We start from the raw sequence: 15104 nt of genomic DNA, 5'->3' as shown, positions 1-15104 counted from the left end.
AGATAAATATGAAGTCCACATATGAAACGAAAACGTTATACACGATACTTAATCGTTTTATTACTTATTTCATGTAAATTAAGTCGTTTATACTCGAGCTTGACGTTTGTGATGCTGTTTCTGCAGTCCTCCACAAAGCCAATCTTATTCGATGCTGCTCAAGCCGGACTTCATGACCTTCAGGAGTCTTGGTTGTTTATTCTTTTAGATCTAGAATTTTCCTGGCCAATTTTATTCTTACACTTTCCAAAGGCTTTTTGTTTTTTGTTTTTTTTGATAAAATAGCGAGTCTTTTAATTCCACTTTGATAAAACGAAGATGAATTGTATGTACTGTACGAGCGATAACACTTTCTAAATAACGGGCTCGTTAGATCGTTACTTCCGATTGGATAATATAACGTCACGTGGTCACTGCGGAAAGATTTTAAAAAAAATTGTTATAGAAGTGATACCGATGCGGCTATCTTTCTTCAAAGTTTAAATTTTAAATTGAATGAAGTAAGTTTAAAATACGTCATTTGCCAAAATATTTAAAAATGCAACTTAGAGGAAATTCCCTCGTCAAGCATGAACTAAATGCGGTCACTGACGTAATGCGATCGAAGATTCAAAATCGATAAAACGTGTAATCTAAAGCTAATATTTCCGAAAAATAAGTAGTCTATAGTTTTTGTCAGAACATAAAACGATCATAACCAAAATTTCATCTGGATTGGACAAAAATTACAGGAGTTATAAGAAATTCACACACACACACACACACATACGACGGCTTTTATATTGGTAATGAAACGATTTTTCAACCGAAATTACTCACGTAGCTATTCTATGTTATTAAGTAGCCTTAAAATATAGCCCGATAAAATCCGGCAGATCGTTTGGCAATATTCTATCTTCAGAGGTGTTCTGGGATTTCCCTGAAGGGATTCATATTACACCCTTGATAGTTCCATTTAACTATTTAACTCATCTCCTATTTAAAGGAGATGCTTTATAGCTTGAAAGTTATCGTGCCGTAGAATGTATCTTGAAACATTGAAAACTATTTTCTATTTTTTCCAGAAGTGTTCTGGAATAACATTTTGATCCTCGTATTAAATCTTAAGACTTTGAAAATGGGATTAATAAATCGAATAATGAAACAAGAGTCACTCGGAATTTTTTTTCAAGCGCATTAATTATTAATCATTCCAGGAACAATGGATATATAAAAGGTTTGATGGAAAAGCGATACAAGTGACAAATAGTATAACTTGAATATATTAATAATTAAAATTAATATATGTTAAAAATTGTATTGTAAAGAGAATCTTTATCCATGCCCGTTATGGGTTTGGCCAGGCCCATAATGGAGGTGGCTGTTAATGAGATATGGAGCCCAACGTATCCGGGATAGACCGCCCATGAAAAATTCCTGGGGTTGCTCGGCCGAATTCCATTCCGGATCCCCTAAGGAAACAGACTGAGGATTTAACCGACTCGGTCATCCGGTCGGCTAAATCCTCAGTCTAAAAGTCATCCTTTAGAAATTCTGCATTGTTTGACGAGTATTTGATCATCTTCTATTCCAAACTTAATTATAATTTTTTCTATAACTATTTCTATAACTATTTAATTCTTATTTAAAAATTTTTCTATCGGGAGAGGAATGTTATGGCTAACAATATGTTATCTTAATATTATTTTGTATGGGTCCTCTTTTAACATATTTAGTAAATACTTGAAAGGATTTCTTACACAAAATATGATGAAATTCTTATTCAATTATATAATGAATCCATGCTTTAGAAATTATATTAGACTAAACTATTTGACAATGAATTTCTAAATTGTTTTGTAAATTATAATATATATATTTTTTTTATATTAGTGTATATTGTGAGATTAGCCCCTTAACAATACCGAAGAATTTGCCTGAGTAGGATAATCGAGAATTTAATGACTCGTGTGGACATAAGAATGAAGTGAAAAATTGTTTAAAAAATAATTATGTCGCGTTAGATGGAACAATGTACTGTACTCCGTAAAACCTATCGGATAAACAGGTGAAAGTAAACTTCCCTGAAAAGCGATCCTATGATGATCCCTGTAACTAATCCTGTCCACCAACAAGGGCTTTTCAGGGTCCGAGAAAAGAATCTTTAGAAAATTTGAGAGAAAAAGACAAGAAAGTCGCGCCGAGTCTGCACAAGAATAAGAATTGAGTATGCCTCACCAATGGGCCGGCCACGTGGGGGTTTCCGGATGTTTTTGCGTATCTAACATCTAAATAAAAATTTGTTTTCCATAGAAAATTCCTGAAATATTTTGTTTTATTCATATACGGCAGTGTCTGTCAAAGTTTTTTATCTTACGGCACACTGGGCAGGGAGAATTTATTCGCGGCACACCAAATACTAATGAGAAGGATGCAATTGTTTCTGAGAAAGAATTATGTCAGTACAAGGCTCTAAATTAAATAAATAAACACGTAACTCCTCATTTACCATCTGTAATCGTTTCCGTTGTTTTTTTTTATTTTATGAGCGCCGAGAAACCTAATTCGCAATGTTACAAAGGGCAACAGAAATTTAACGGCTGTAGTAGTTAATCCAATCAAAGTCGCCAACATCAAACATAGAGGTTACTGTAGCCATATGTACGCCGTTTAGAGGGATCCTACCTTTCTCTACTGTCTATCTCCTCTTCCTCCTTCTTCCCCTCCCCTTTCCCTTACCCTCTTTTCTGCCGACTAAACACTTCGTGTACGGCTTTCTTGTATGTATGTATGTAATAGTTAATCGAGGATATTGGCTCCAAAATTCTGTACAGAAAACGAGGCTTTGTATACAGGATCGTTTTTTAAGTCTATTAAATTTTTTCCTGCTGTTAATGTTAATAGCAGGCGTGTACTGTTGTATGTTGCAAAAGGATCGATGACCCACTCGTACATTTGATAATGAAGTGATGGAAAGTACTTTAGAAAAATGATACAGATGTCTGAACGCCGGAGGAAGGACGGAGTCGTACCCACTTTTTGTCGGCGTTCAGGTCGGTAAGACCCACCCCACTGTCAAGGATGGCTAAATTTTTCTGATATCCCGACTCGTCGGGATTGGGTAATTAATTGTCAGGTCGAGTGGAGGAAGTGTGTGGGTTCGTCGATAAGGTTAAGGCGATTTTCGAAATAACGGACCCATGATGACAACAAATAACGATTTATTTGGACAGTCAAACAAAATACAGATAAGCTAACGCGTCCCGTCCCTATTCGCGGGAGAGAGAGAGTTTACAAATGTTGGGGGATCATACCTCGTCCTCTGATATCTCGGTTGGAATCGAAGGAGAAATCGTCTCGACTCTCCGGTCGTGGAGGTAAGCAGGAGGATCGGTCGAGGCGGCTCGTCGTCGGCGGGCTTCGGTGGCTTCGGGTTTCGGCCCTTGATTCTCGGGACGGATCCTACGGGTACGGATCCTTATGCGGACCTTCAGCGACCCCGTTCTCAGCCTTTTCTCCCCTTATATACTACAGGTCTCGTCAGCTGCGATTACTAATCGCGATCGTGGGTGATGAGTCGGTCTCCGTGACTCAGAGGTCGGATCCGGAGAGGAGGGAAGCGTGTTTGATGGCGGAAGGCTGCACATCCTTTGAATCTTGATCGTTATCTCCGATTTTGATCGCTATCTCCCGAGGGGATTTGAACTATAAAATTTATAAAATCGGGCCAGTTTAAGCCGGTCTTCACACAGAGTTTTTCTACCGTCTTCTGCACAATTCTAACAAAATTTTAAATTTGTTTGGAAAAGACTCTACACTCTGGAAGCAATCAAGCTGCGAGTTTTTAATTTTCCTGGTTCACAGTTCTAACTTTTCGGTGAAAGACTTTAATTTGCCTGTAATTGTAATGATATTTTCGTTCGCTTCATGCAGACTCAAAAATTTAAAAAGTTCAACTGCTCAAAAAGATCGTTGAGAAATGCTTCCAGCCACCAAGTATCTTCGTTAAGAAATTCACATCTAGAATTTTCAGCATCGAAGAAACATATTATTTCATGTCACAAAGAGATAAATCGTGCGTGCACTTTTGTATGAGGCAGTAAACATTTAAAATCAGAATTCACAGTTTCTCAAAGGAAAGAAAAAAGTCTGCAACGTAGGGGATGTGATTTTATGTAATTCACAGCGTTGTTCATCGTCTTCAGAATACCACCAGGTAGAGATTTTGACACTAAAACTTCTCAGTGAATCATGCAATGTACAATTTTAACTTGTGAATTTTTTGTAATACATAAACCACGAAGTCTTTTTTTCGATCCTGCATGGATGGAGCGCCATCAGTACAAACACTAATACAAGTTTGCCGCTGCATCCCTCTCAATACAACATTTTGGTTTACCAGGTTAAACACATCTGCCGTTTTTTTCCCCTTCAATTCATAGCAAAAGGAAAACCGACTCGTGAATTTACCCCTGATTATTCGCAGAAATGTGATTAGTTGAACTCTGTTGCTGAAGACAAGTCGGACAAGAGGAAGGGGAGGACATCTACTGAAGCTCAATCAATCCCTTTCTTCCCCTTTGTCCGAAAAAATTTTGAGTAATTATAAAATAATAGGCCATTTTTTAAATTTTAACATATTATTGGAGTCCTCTGCTTGTGCTATACTGTGGTTAAATGGAATGAAGCGACTATCCTCAGGACTCGAGTTATTTTGATTTTATTACATTATTTACATCGTTATTGTATTAGTTCATTTAGTATATGTGTTTTATTTTATTATTTATTTGTTAATTTATCCGGTATTTTGGTTTTAAATTTAAATTGTAAAAGTGTTCGAACGTTCTGATGTTTAAATATTTAGTTAAAATACGTTCGAGAATACTTGCATCTGAAGATGGCCTATCATATTAGGTCGAAAACGTTAATGTTTCTTTAATAAACGTTTTCTCAGCATCAGGTGTTGAATGATGTATTATTTAAGGAGCTGAGTAAGATACTTGGTTGGTAAAAATTTATGTTGAGTACAATCATGAAAATTCCATGTACAATTTTAATTGTTAAAGTAATGATAATTCTGCGTTGGACATGTATCGACTGCAAGGTATGTTTTTGGTTAAAGTTCAACGTAGAAATGTTCAACGTTTAGTGCATTCTAGTGAAATTTTTTACTAGTAGAACATCGGTTGAAATACAGTCTGTATAGGCCTATTATAAGTTGCCTCGACTACTGGTTGCATTATCTTAGGGTGCAAAGGGCCACAATTGTTACAAATTGCTCTTTGGATTTTCAAAAATACAGATAACATTACTTTAGAATAAATGAATGATTCGACATTTCTATAATTTTATTTACAGTATTAGGAAAAAAATGCATTATTTTAACTTGAAAAACTAAAAGTAATCCTGTTTCTAATGAATATTATTTTAATAAAATAATCCTTTCTGAAATATTTCAAACCGATTAATGTTTTTACGTAACAAGAGACGTAAAAATATGACGGCGTCACGCGTTCTAAACAATATATTATAACAATACGTAACGAATTGTTAGAATGTATTGTTGGCTTTTTCTATTGTATGTGGTTATTGTTAAGCGTAAATTTGTTCGAAAGTTCCGCGTTTCTTTGAGATTTCGCGAAAAAATTGCGATTAAGTAAACTTCGGTAATGTACTGGAAGCAGAAAGGGCTCTCTGTGTCGCCTTTCTCTTAGGCCCGCTGGAGTAAAGATATGGAATCTCCCGTCGGCCTTTTTACTCGAGTTACTCTTTACTCAAACTAACTCTTTGTGTCCCGCATCATCATTAAATTAGAACTTTCTTGCTAGCTCTACCAAATGAATGAATAAACTTTTTTCAACTGAAAAGACCATAATATTGAGAGTGGGACATAAAATTTAAAGATATTAATTTATTTCGAAATGTATTTAACATTAATGTTTATTCAGACGGAGGGGTTTTTAAATATTGGATTCTTCTTACTTTCTATTAATAAAATTTCTTTATTAGTTCAGTTTCTAGTTATTCCTTCCAATGTTTAAAGAAATATAAAACGAAAAGAATTCCTTCAAAAATATTTTAAAAATTTTCCAGTTTGTATCGATAAAATATTTCGTGATTATTGGTAAACAGACTGACTTCCGACGTCTTGTTATCGAGATTAATTATTATATGTTCAAATGGCGTAATTCCGAAACACATTCGCTTGTTTCCTAGTGGGCGGAGCTTAACTCTGCCTCTGGGTGTCCATAGATGACAATGAGTGTAATTGCAGCGTTACGCGAGCCTCTGTTGCCGTTTTCTACTCATTTTTATATAATAAAGTAATGAACATCCTTAAAAAATGTTAATTAAGTCAAACAGGGTCTCAGAAAGAATCAGCAGCGATGTTCACGCGTGACTTATGTTCACTTTACACTTTACCGGTCCATTATTTTAGTTAGGGCAATCAACCAGCTACAATATACTACATACTGTAGCTGTGACCAGTGTTGTTCCACCTAGTACTTTTGTACTAATCTAGTACCTTTTTACTTGTCCCAGTTCAAGATACCCAACACCATTTTCCTAGTACCATTCATGAAATCCCAATACCTTTCCTTTCAATTTAGTACCTTTCAAAAAATTCATTTTTATTGTATATTTTTAATACTTTACTTTGGCAGTAAATACATTTTTTGGGCTCTAATCTCTAACAGTTCCAATGCTAAACAATTGGTAGTGTACAAAGTGATCACTAAAGGTGCACGAACACCGATACGGTCAGTGAACACTGAACATCGATATTAATGTTTTGGATCGCACTCCACTGTGGAGTGGATCTCCACCTCCAGCCTCCACACGGTAATATATGAATTTCGCCTGTATGAATTTTGTATGTTACATGTAACACTCTATATATTTTAATAAATAGAAATTTCAAAAATTATAAATTTATTATTTATATATTTAAATAATATATAATATATCATACATTCAGCAGTTTACAGTCAAAATAATGCCCGCACGAGTCAATAGATCATTTTCATTTAATGTATTGATTCTGCACATACTTATGTCGTATTATCGATATTAATATCGATTTTTTTAAAAAATACTATCGCACATTACTGATCGATTTCTTTTTAGAGAAAACTTAGTACCATTTTTTGTTATGTAGTACTCTTTCTAGTACCTTTTACAGAAAGGCTTGGAACAACACTGGCTGTGACCTTAGATATGGCGCTCTTGGTGGCGACGACGGGCACTATCCACCGCCATTTTACTTTAAGTCAAAACACTAAAGTCTATACAACGCGTTTAGAATCTGTTTTTCTCCTGTAAATCTAGACTGTTGTGTTTGCCCCTAGTTTTGAGATTTAGGCAATTAGTTAAGTGATATAAATCTACATTATTTCATCTCGAATTTCTCTCTTTTCTATTTTTCTTTTATTATAAAGGCAGATCAGAGTTTAAGCTTGTATGTGTAGTCAGGGCCGGATTTACATAAGGACACTTGGGGCCGGTGCCCAGGGCCCCCACAAAACTATGTTTAAACATAATTTTTTTTTCCTATTACTGCGACAGCCTAGTGTGGCCTAATCATGAGGGCCACAGGCAAAGAAAACCAAACCCGGGGAAAAACCTATGGAACATCGGAAAATTTCGGGAAAAAATTTTACATAGGTATTTTTCAGATTAAATTAAAATAATTAGTTTTACACAATAAAATATATGTATGTTTACCATAACCTTATTTTAAAATGAAATTTACAACTTCTTAGTTGAAATCTAGTTGAAAGTACAGTATTTTGTGAAAATTTTCTAAATCATCAAATTTGCCTACTCTTAAAGGGCAAATTGATGATTCCCCACCGAATTTGTGCCCAGGGCCCCTGGATTGGTAAATCCAGCCCTGTGTATAGTACTTAACCCTCAATATACCAATATTTTTATAATGTGCGTTCCAACTCTTGAAAGAGCTTTACTCTCAGCCATGATTGAATAATTATACTGTCCTCAGGTCACTCTGATCCGTATAATACTCAGTACGTAGTTGATTTTTTTCGGATAGTGTTTTTTTCTTTTGCAGAATATAAGTAGTGTTCTTGTGTTTTTATTACAATTATAGTTTATTTGTGAAAATATTTACAATGAAAAACGACATTTTGACTTTTGTCATGTTATGAACCACACTGTTGAACTTAAAATGCTTCAAAGAAGTAATAAGAAACAAATAATTGTAAGAAATAGAAGTGTCTCATTCCCATCAAAAATAGACAAAGGAAACATGCCAGGAAGTGCAAGAGATTAATATGTAGAAACTGCACATTACGTGTACAAATTGTGCAATATATGCATCATTCTGGATAACAAAAGTAAATTAACGTGAACTAACCTTTTGTTCGTCATGCATCAACACGAATGTCTGGAACAAATTTCATTAAATACCTTCCAGTAAGAATTATTAACATCGCTTTCTTTAAAAAAAAAGGAACTTAAAATGTTACCATATTTTAAATCTAGCAGCTTGTGAAAAAATCCAGCCACAAGTTCTGTAATCACGGTGAACAAAATCGTGCAACACACACACTAACATCCATACATGCAGAATCCCCCCCCCGAATTTCTTCGCATTTCTCGTAATTTCAAGGCCCCAGAGTCCAAAAATGTAAAAATCTCGAAGGATCATTCTTTGACCGATCGCCATATTTCCTCGCTGTCATATGTAACAGCCGAGAAAGTAAAAATACTTTCCCCCTCTCTCGAATGATATATATTTTTATTAAAATGTAAGACTCGCACGAGAAAACCCCCCTTGTTCGTTCCACGTGCAAAACAACGTGTTTTAAGATGGCAAAAACGAAGATTTCTCTGTAAAATAATTAACTCTTTGTGGTTACCGTTAAGACAATGACAAGAATATGCTTAGAAAAAGTGAATGTTTATGAATTTATGTAAATTTAAAACAGGATAAGTAAAAAGTTGCAATGGAGAATGTTGTTGTTAGAACGAATTTACAAATTGTCTGCAATAATTTAATTCATTAATTATACATTAATATAATTGTTAAGAATTTGATTTATAAATTGCAAAAATTTCTGTGAAAATATCAATATACCGATTGACGAAACAATAAACAATCGACAATACAAATAATAAGAATGTAATATAACAATCGGGCGTGTTATTTGTTTGACTTCATTTAGTCCGGAGAGACGCGTATTTCGTCTCTCCGGACTAAATGGGGGCAAAAACCCAAATCCTCCTAGCCTTACCTCCTCGTGGTGCCCCCGGGGTACTTCCTATCTGCCGCATTCTCGTGTGATCTGACCAGGACTTCTGGGTTAAAAGGACGCCAGTCAGAAATTGCGATCGAAATTATCTAAATAACAATAGACTAGTAAATTTCACTCTAAAAAGAACAAAAATTACTGTTTAAGTTGTAAGACAAAATTAAGTTGTTACCGTTCAAGTAAGTAGTTTTTGAAATTAGTTAAATACTAACTAAATATTTTTCTAAATATTTCTAAATTATTTATTTATTTATTTATTATTATTACTACCCATTCTGGATACACTCCTTGATTAGGAAAACAAAACACTGCGATACAATGAACATGAGATTTCAAACAAAATTATATATTATTATTACTACCCATTCTGGATACATTAGACATAAAACATTCAATCGATACACAAGTTCATTTCTCTTTACAAATATTTTCACAATAGATAGATAACACGTGTCTTAAATATTTGGCGCTATGATTACATGAAACATTCAATCGATACACAAGTTTATTTCTCTTTACAAATATTTTCACAATAGATAGATAACACGTGTCTTAAATATTTGGCGCTATGATTACATGAAACATTCAATGAGTGTATCCAGAATGGATACACTCCTTGATTAGGAAAACAAAACACTGCGATACAACGAACATGAGATTTCAAACAAAATTATATATTATTACAATAATAAATTAAATTAATATTTCTAAATATTTTTCTAAATTTTTTTAAATAAAAACTTGCATTATTCGGAAAATTCACAATTTCCGACTGGCATCCTCTTAACCCATAAGTACCCTGGTCAGTGACAGGAAGCGAGATAGGAATACGCTAACAAGGCAGGGGGTAGTTTTTCCTCCCTGTCGTGGTGGGGAGGCTTGGTGATCTGTGCTGCAGTGTTTCGATGGGATTTCTCGTCAGAGTATTGTGGCCTGATCCAACTAAGAGAGACACACGCCAATGCTGAGCAGGAAGGCATGGTTCAGAGGTAGCTTTCTGCCTTATCTTTGAGTACGACTCGTCAAAAAATTCACGTGGCTGGTGACATTTAAAATATGGAGTTTAGAGGAAGTATCTGTAGTTACTACAAATATACACTGAATTCTATCTGTAACAAATGTATAAACACACCTGTTTTTTTATTTTAGGTTAAAAAGCTATAAGAATTACTTATATCTACAGATTTGAAATATAATTTAATACATTTTAGTAAATTTTTATATTAAAATGATTACTAGTTTAAAAGATATTTCAATTTTTTACTTTCGGGCCGTAACAAATTTGTAATACACAGGCTTAAAAATGACTAAAAAGGTATAATAATTTAAGTTGCTCGTATTATTATTAACAACAGAGGACAATAGTTTTGAAATCAAATACAGTGGCAATTTAAACAGTGTGCAGTGATATTGTCACGGGATGTCAACAGTATTGTTATTCGGGATACGCTGTTTGTATTATTATCGTGTGATTCTCATATCCCGTTTCTGTTAGCACAATACCCACGCATTATTGTATGTTCTGTTTATTGTTTGTCAATGTTCAGGATCCACTGTTTGTACTTTACAGCAATTATCTTTGTAATTTTGTTCTCTCTGTTCATTTTCAGCGTTTGTCACCTTGTGTTACAGTTTAATCATTCCTTATCTTAGCCCCACACATGCTCAGGCATGGGCTTCGTTCATCACACTACGGTTCACCGTTAACGCGCGTACCTGCTTGTTCTTGTATGTATTGATTATCACTTATTGTTATACCACTGTATATCCACTGTATAGCCGCTTCCATTTGCACCCGTGTAACCATTTTCTTGTATAGTCAAATTTATTTTCTTACTATGTAACATATTGTTTCAAATAAAATCTCGGTGCGGCTGGTGACCTCCCCTTCCCCTTCTCACTTCTCTTTCACATTTTCATCCCCTTTGGCCTCTGCCACAAATAACTTTTCCTTCTGTCTAACACCTTCTCAATCCTTTTCATCCCCTTTAAAGGAAATACCATTGAGTAATGCCTTCTAAACTTTCCACCTGTCTGTGTAGTGATATTGGATCCTAGATTTATATTTATATGTTCTTTTGAATTCATTTCACTGACACTTTAGTGACATAATCTGTGTGCAGTTGAACTGTCCGTATTCATGAACTTTCGTATCTTCTAGAAATTCTGCCATTTTTCTCTGGCCGAACCTATCTCCTGTGCTCATCATGGCTTTGCAAAGTTCGCCCACATAAATAGAAAAGAACATATAAATATAAATCCAGGGTCCAATATCACTATACATTGTTTAAAATCCTTTCAAATTTTCTAACAGCGCCTCACGGTTGCAGTCATAACAAGAAATTCACGAAATACATTTACTACATGGATCTGGCAAGTCATTAATTAATTACACAATCTATTAGTAAGATTTACAAACAGTATGATCCTTGTCTCCAAATAGTTTTATTCTACAAATTATTTTATGGATGATGTCATTGGTGCACTCAAGATTTGAACTTGGGAGTGCAGAGTTGAATGGATAAAAATTTTTAATGCAAATTCAATAAAATTCCTATCTTATCTGACTTATTATTCGCAAGTAAGATAGAAATAGAACACATGACACAATTTAAATAAAAAAAATGAATTTTAATTAGGAAAATATTTTTGAAAAATTCACTAGTGTTTCTTTTTCGTTTACTTCGGAGGGTGCCAGGGCTCCTTGGCCCACTCCCGGATTCATCACTGGATGTTGTTATAAGATTCCATCGAGTAAACTTGTGCAAAATATTTTTTAACAAATGACTATCATCATCATATTTTGCAGAGTCAAATTTTTTGTTAAGATGAAGTATATATCGTTGTTCACTTAAAAATATTTTTCTGATGCTTAAAGTAATAAAAACACATTTGAGTATTTTTTCATTACAAAGCCATATCTTCAAGAATGTTGACAGAATACAATAAAAGATATCTTTCCTTATCAACACTGTTGAATTTATGCATGCATTTGTAATAAAAAATTAATCAGAATATTTGCAAATACACTAATCTAATCTGATTCAATTTAAGTTTTTCAAAAGATAAACTTCCTTCAAATGTAGTGTCGATATTAGTAATTACAATGATTTTAACAAATGTAATTTTCATTTTTCAAGTTAAGAAATTTATGAAATTATCATTAATTGAAATATTATGTTTCACAGATTTATTATATTCCATTAATATTTTCAAGCACATGTAATGTGGATTTTGATATTAATACAGGCAACAGGAGTATATGATATTAATGTAAAAAGTAACCTATTAAGATAAAATTTTAGTTTATATATTATTTTAAAATAAGATTGCTTTCTTAAGTTTCTGTCCCAAATTTACTTACATATGAATTAACAGTATTTTCAAAACAGCTTATTAATAATGAAAAGGTTTTGTATAAATATAAAAATATCAAAATTTAGCTGAAGATGGCTTCAAGAAAGAAGAAACATTTTTTGGTTGCCATAAATTATCAGTGTACTTGTAAGTTTTGATATGTTTGTGGATAAATATAAAAATCCATTGATTTATATATTATTATTCTGGAAGAAACATAAAATGGAAAGCAATGATATATTGCTACTTGATAAAATAGAAAGTTCCCTCTTATATTTAATCCAGATACTAAAAATTATCCAAAAAAATTATAAAACGATGGAGTCAGACTATTTCACTTCTTACGTAATTGTAAAATACACGAAAAAGTATATTTTTCTTTCTCCTCTGACTTATGCATATCTTATAACTTCAAAAAAAAATTATTTAAAACATTGTATCAACAATGAATAAAAAAGGGTAAAAAGGAGATCAACTTGCAGAGAGAACTTTTATTTACATTAATAAACTTCCTAAATGCATTTCGCCTATGGAAGGCCTCTTCAGTAGGTCCAATCAGACACAGTTCATGCTCCGACAAAAACTTAAGAGAAACCACTTATATAATTTACAAAGAATTCCCAGCATTCCGCTGTTAATATTCAAATCCGTATTCAAATTTACATTTAAAACCACCTCAAAAACACTTCAGTTGAGAAAATCCATCAAAAACGATATTTGTAAAGATGTGTGGAAAATAGAGAGGTTAATAATAAAATCAGTTATCACGAAAAAAGGTAAATCAATTAGTTTTATATCTAAACAGATTAAAAACCTTAAAAAAGGACTTAATAAAAACAAGTTAACTTTAATATCACCTATAAATAAAAATTATATAAGAAATAAAAATATTAAGTTGTCTAAATTATTTGATTATCCGTCAGAGGAAGAAAAATTGGAATGGCAGTGAAATTTGGTACTTAACCTGTCTACAAAGGAAATACCAAGGGATTTTGTCATATGGTGCTGGTATGAATTTTCCTTTTTCTAATAGAATAATAAATACTATAGCAGATATAGAAGGTGCAATTTTTCAATGGAATCTTAAAAAAGAAGATAAAGACAAACTTAGAATTAATATATGTAAAGTCTTAAAGAAATTTAATATCAAGAAAGGGTACATTTTAGATAAAAAAGCAAGATATTATATAGATAAATATAATAGAATTAACAAATTTATTAAAAAATATAATTTATGTTTATTAAAAGCAGATAAATCAAACCAAATAGTTATTATGGATTTACAATAATTGGAAAATAGGAAACAGGAAATCATATCGGAAGGAAACTTCGAAAAATTAGAAAGAGACCCATTCGTCGATATACAACGAACATTAACCAAAAAGTTGAAGAAATTGGTATAAGAAGGTTATGTCCAGGCTCATCAAAGTAAAGAAATTCTCTCAAAGGAAAACGTAAGAATTCCAAAATTAAATGTTAGAATTAAAACACATAAACAGAATCAATGCAGGTCGATTATAGACTTTAGATTTACACTGTTATATAATTTAGAAATGTTTATTAAAAAGCTATTACAGGACATACCAAATTCAGAATATACAGTTAAAAATGCCGATGATTTAATATCAAGACTACAAAAAGGAGAAATTTTGCTGAACTATAAAATAATGAGCTTGGATATAATACCTATGTATCCTTCCATTACTAAAAATATGATTGTAGAAAGTTTATTTAAAGTATGGTGTCTGATTATTTGAGAGATTTAATTACCTTTACATTAGATAATAATTACTTTACAGTAAAGGAAAATTTCTACCATCAAACCGATGGTATCTCTATGGGTTCCGTAATAGGACTAAAGTTAGCTGAGATTTATATGTTGGATTTGGACAAGGTTTTATCAATGTTAAATGGCATAAAGTTTTTTGCAAGGTACGTTGATGACATTTTGATTATATATGATAGTGCATTTGCAAATTTTGGAGCAAACTAATAAAATCAATTCAAATATTAAATTTACTCGGGAACATGAATTAAATAACCAGTTAAATTATTTAGATATAACAATTAAAAGATTTAAAGATCATTTAAAATATTGTAAATTTCAAAAAACCACGTAATAGGAAAAAAGTTATTAATTTTAAATCATACTGTCCTTTAAGACAAAAATATAATATATATTTAATGGAAATGACAAAGATTTTTTCTAGAACAACAAATATAGATGAAAGAAAGAAAGAAAGAAAGAAATTGGAGAGACACATAGAAAATATATCCTAAATGAATACCCAAAGAGATTATTCAATGACTGGTACAACAGATATTTAACAAATAGATATAAAGTTAAACAATAACAAGGAATAAAACAGTACATATCATTTCCATACATAAAAGGTATTTATGAAAAATATAATAAATTTTTTAACCAAAAATTAATCCGATTAGCTCCATCTCAAAATAACAGGTTATCAAATATGATGATTATAAGAAGCA

Source organism: Centruroides vittatus, unplaced genomic scaffold (genome assembly GCF_030686945.1).
Source record: "Centruroides vittatus isolate TY-2023 unplaced genomic scaffold, ASM3068694v2 contig_7, whole genome shotgun sequence".
NCBI classification, from domain to species: Eukaryota; Metazoa; Arthropoda; class Arachnida; order Scorpiones; family Buthidae; genus Centruroides; species Centruroides vittatus.
Note: the sequence above shows the minus strand (reverse complement) of the source record.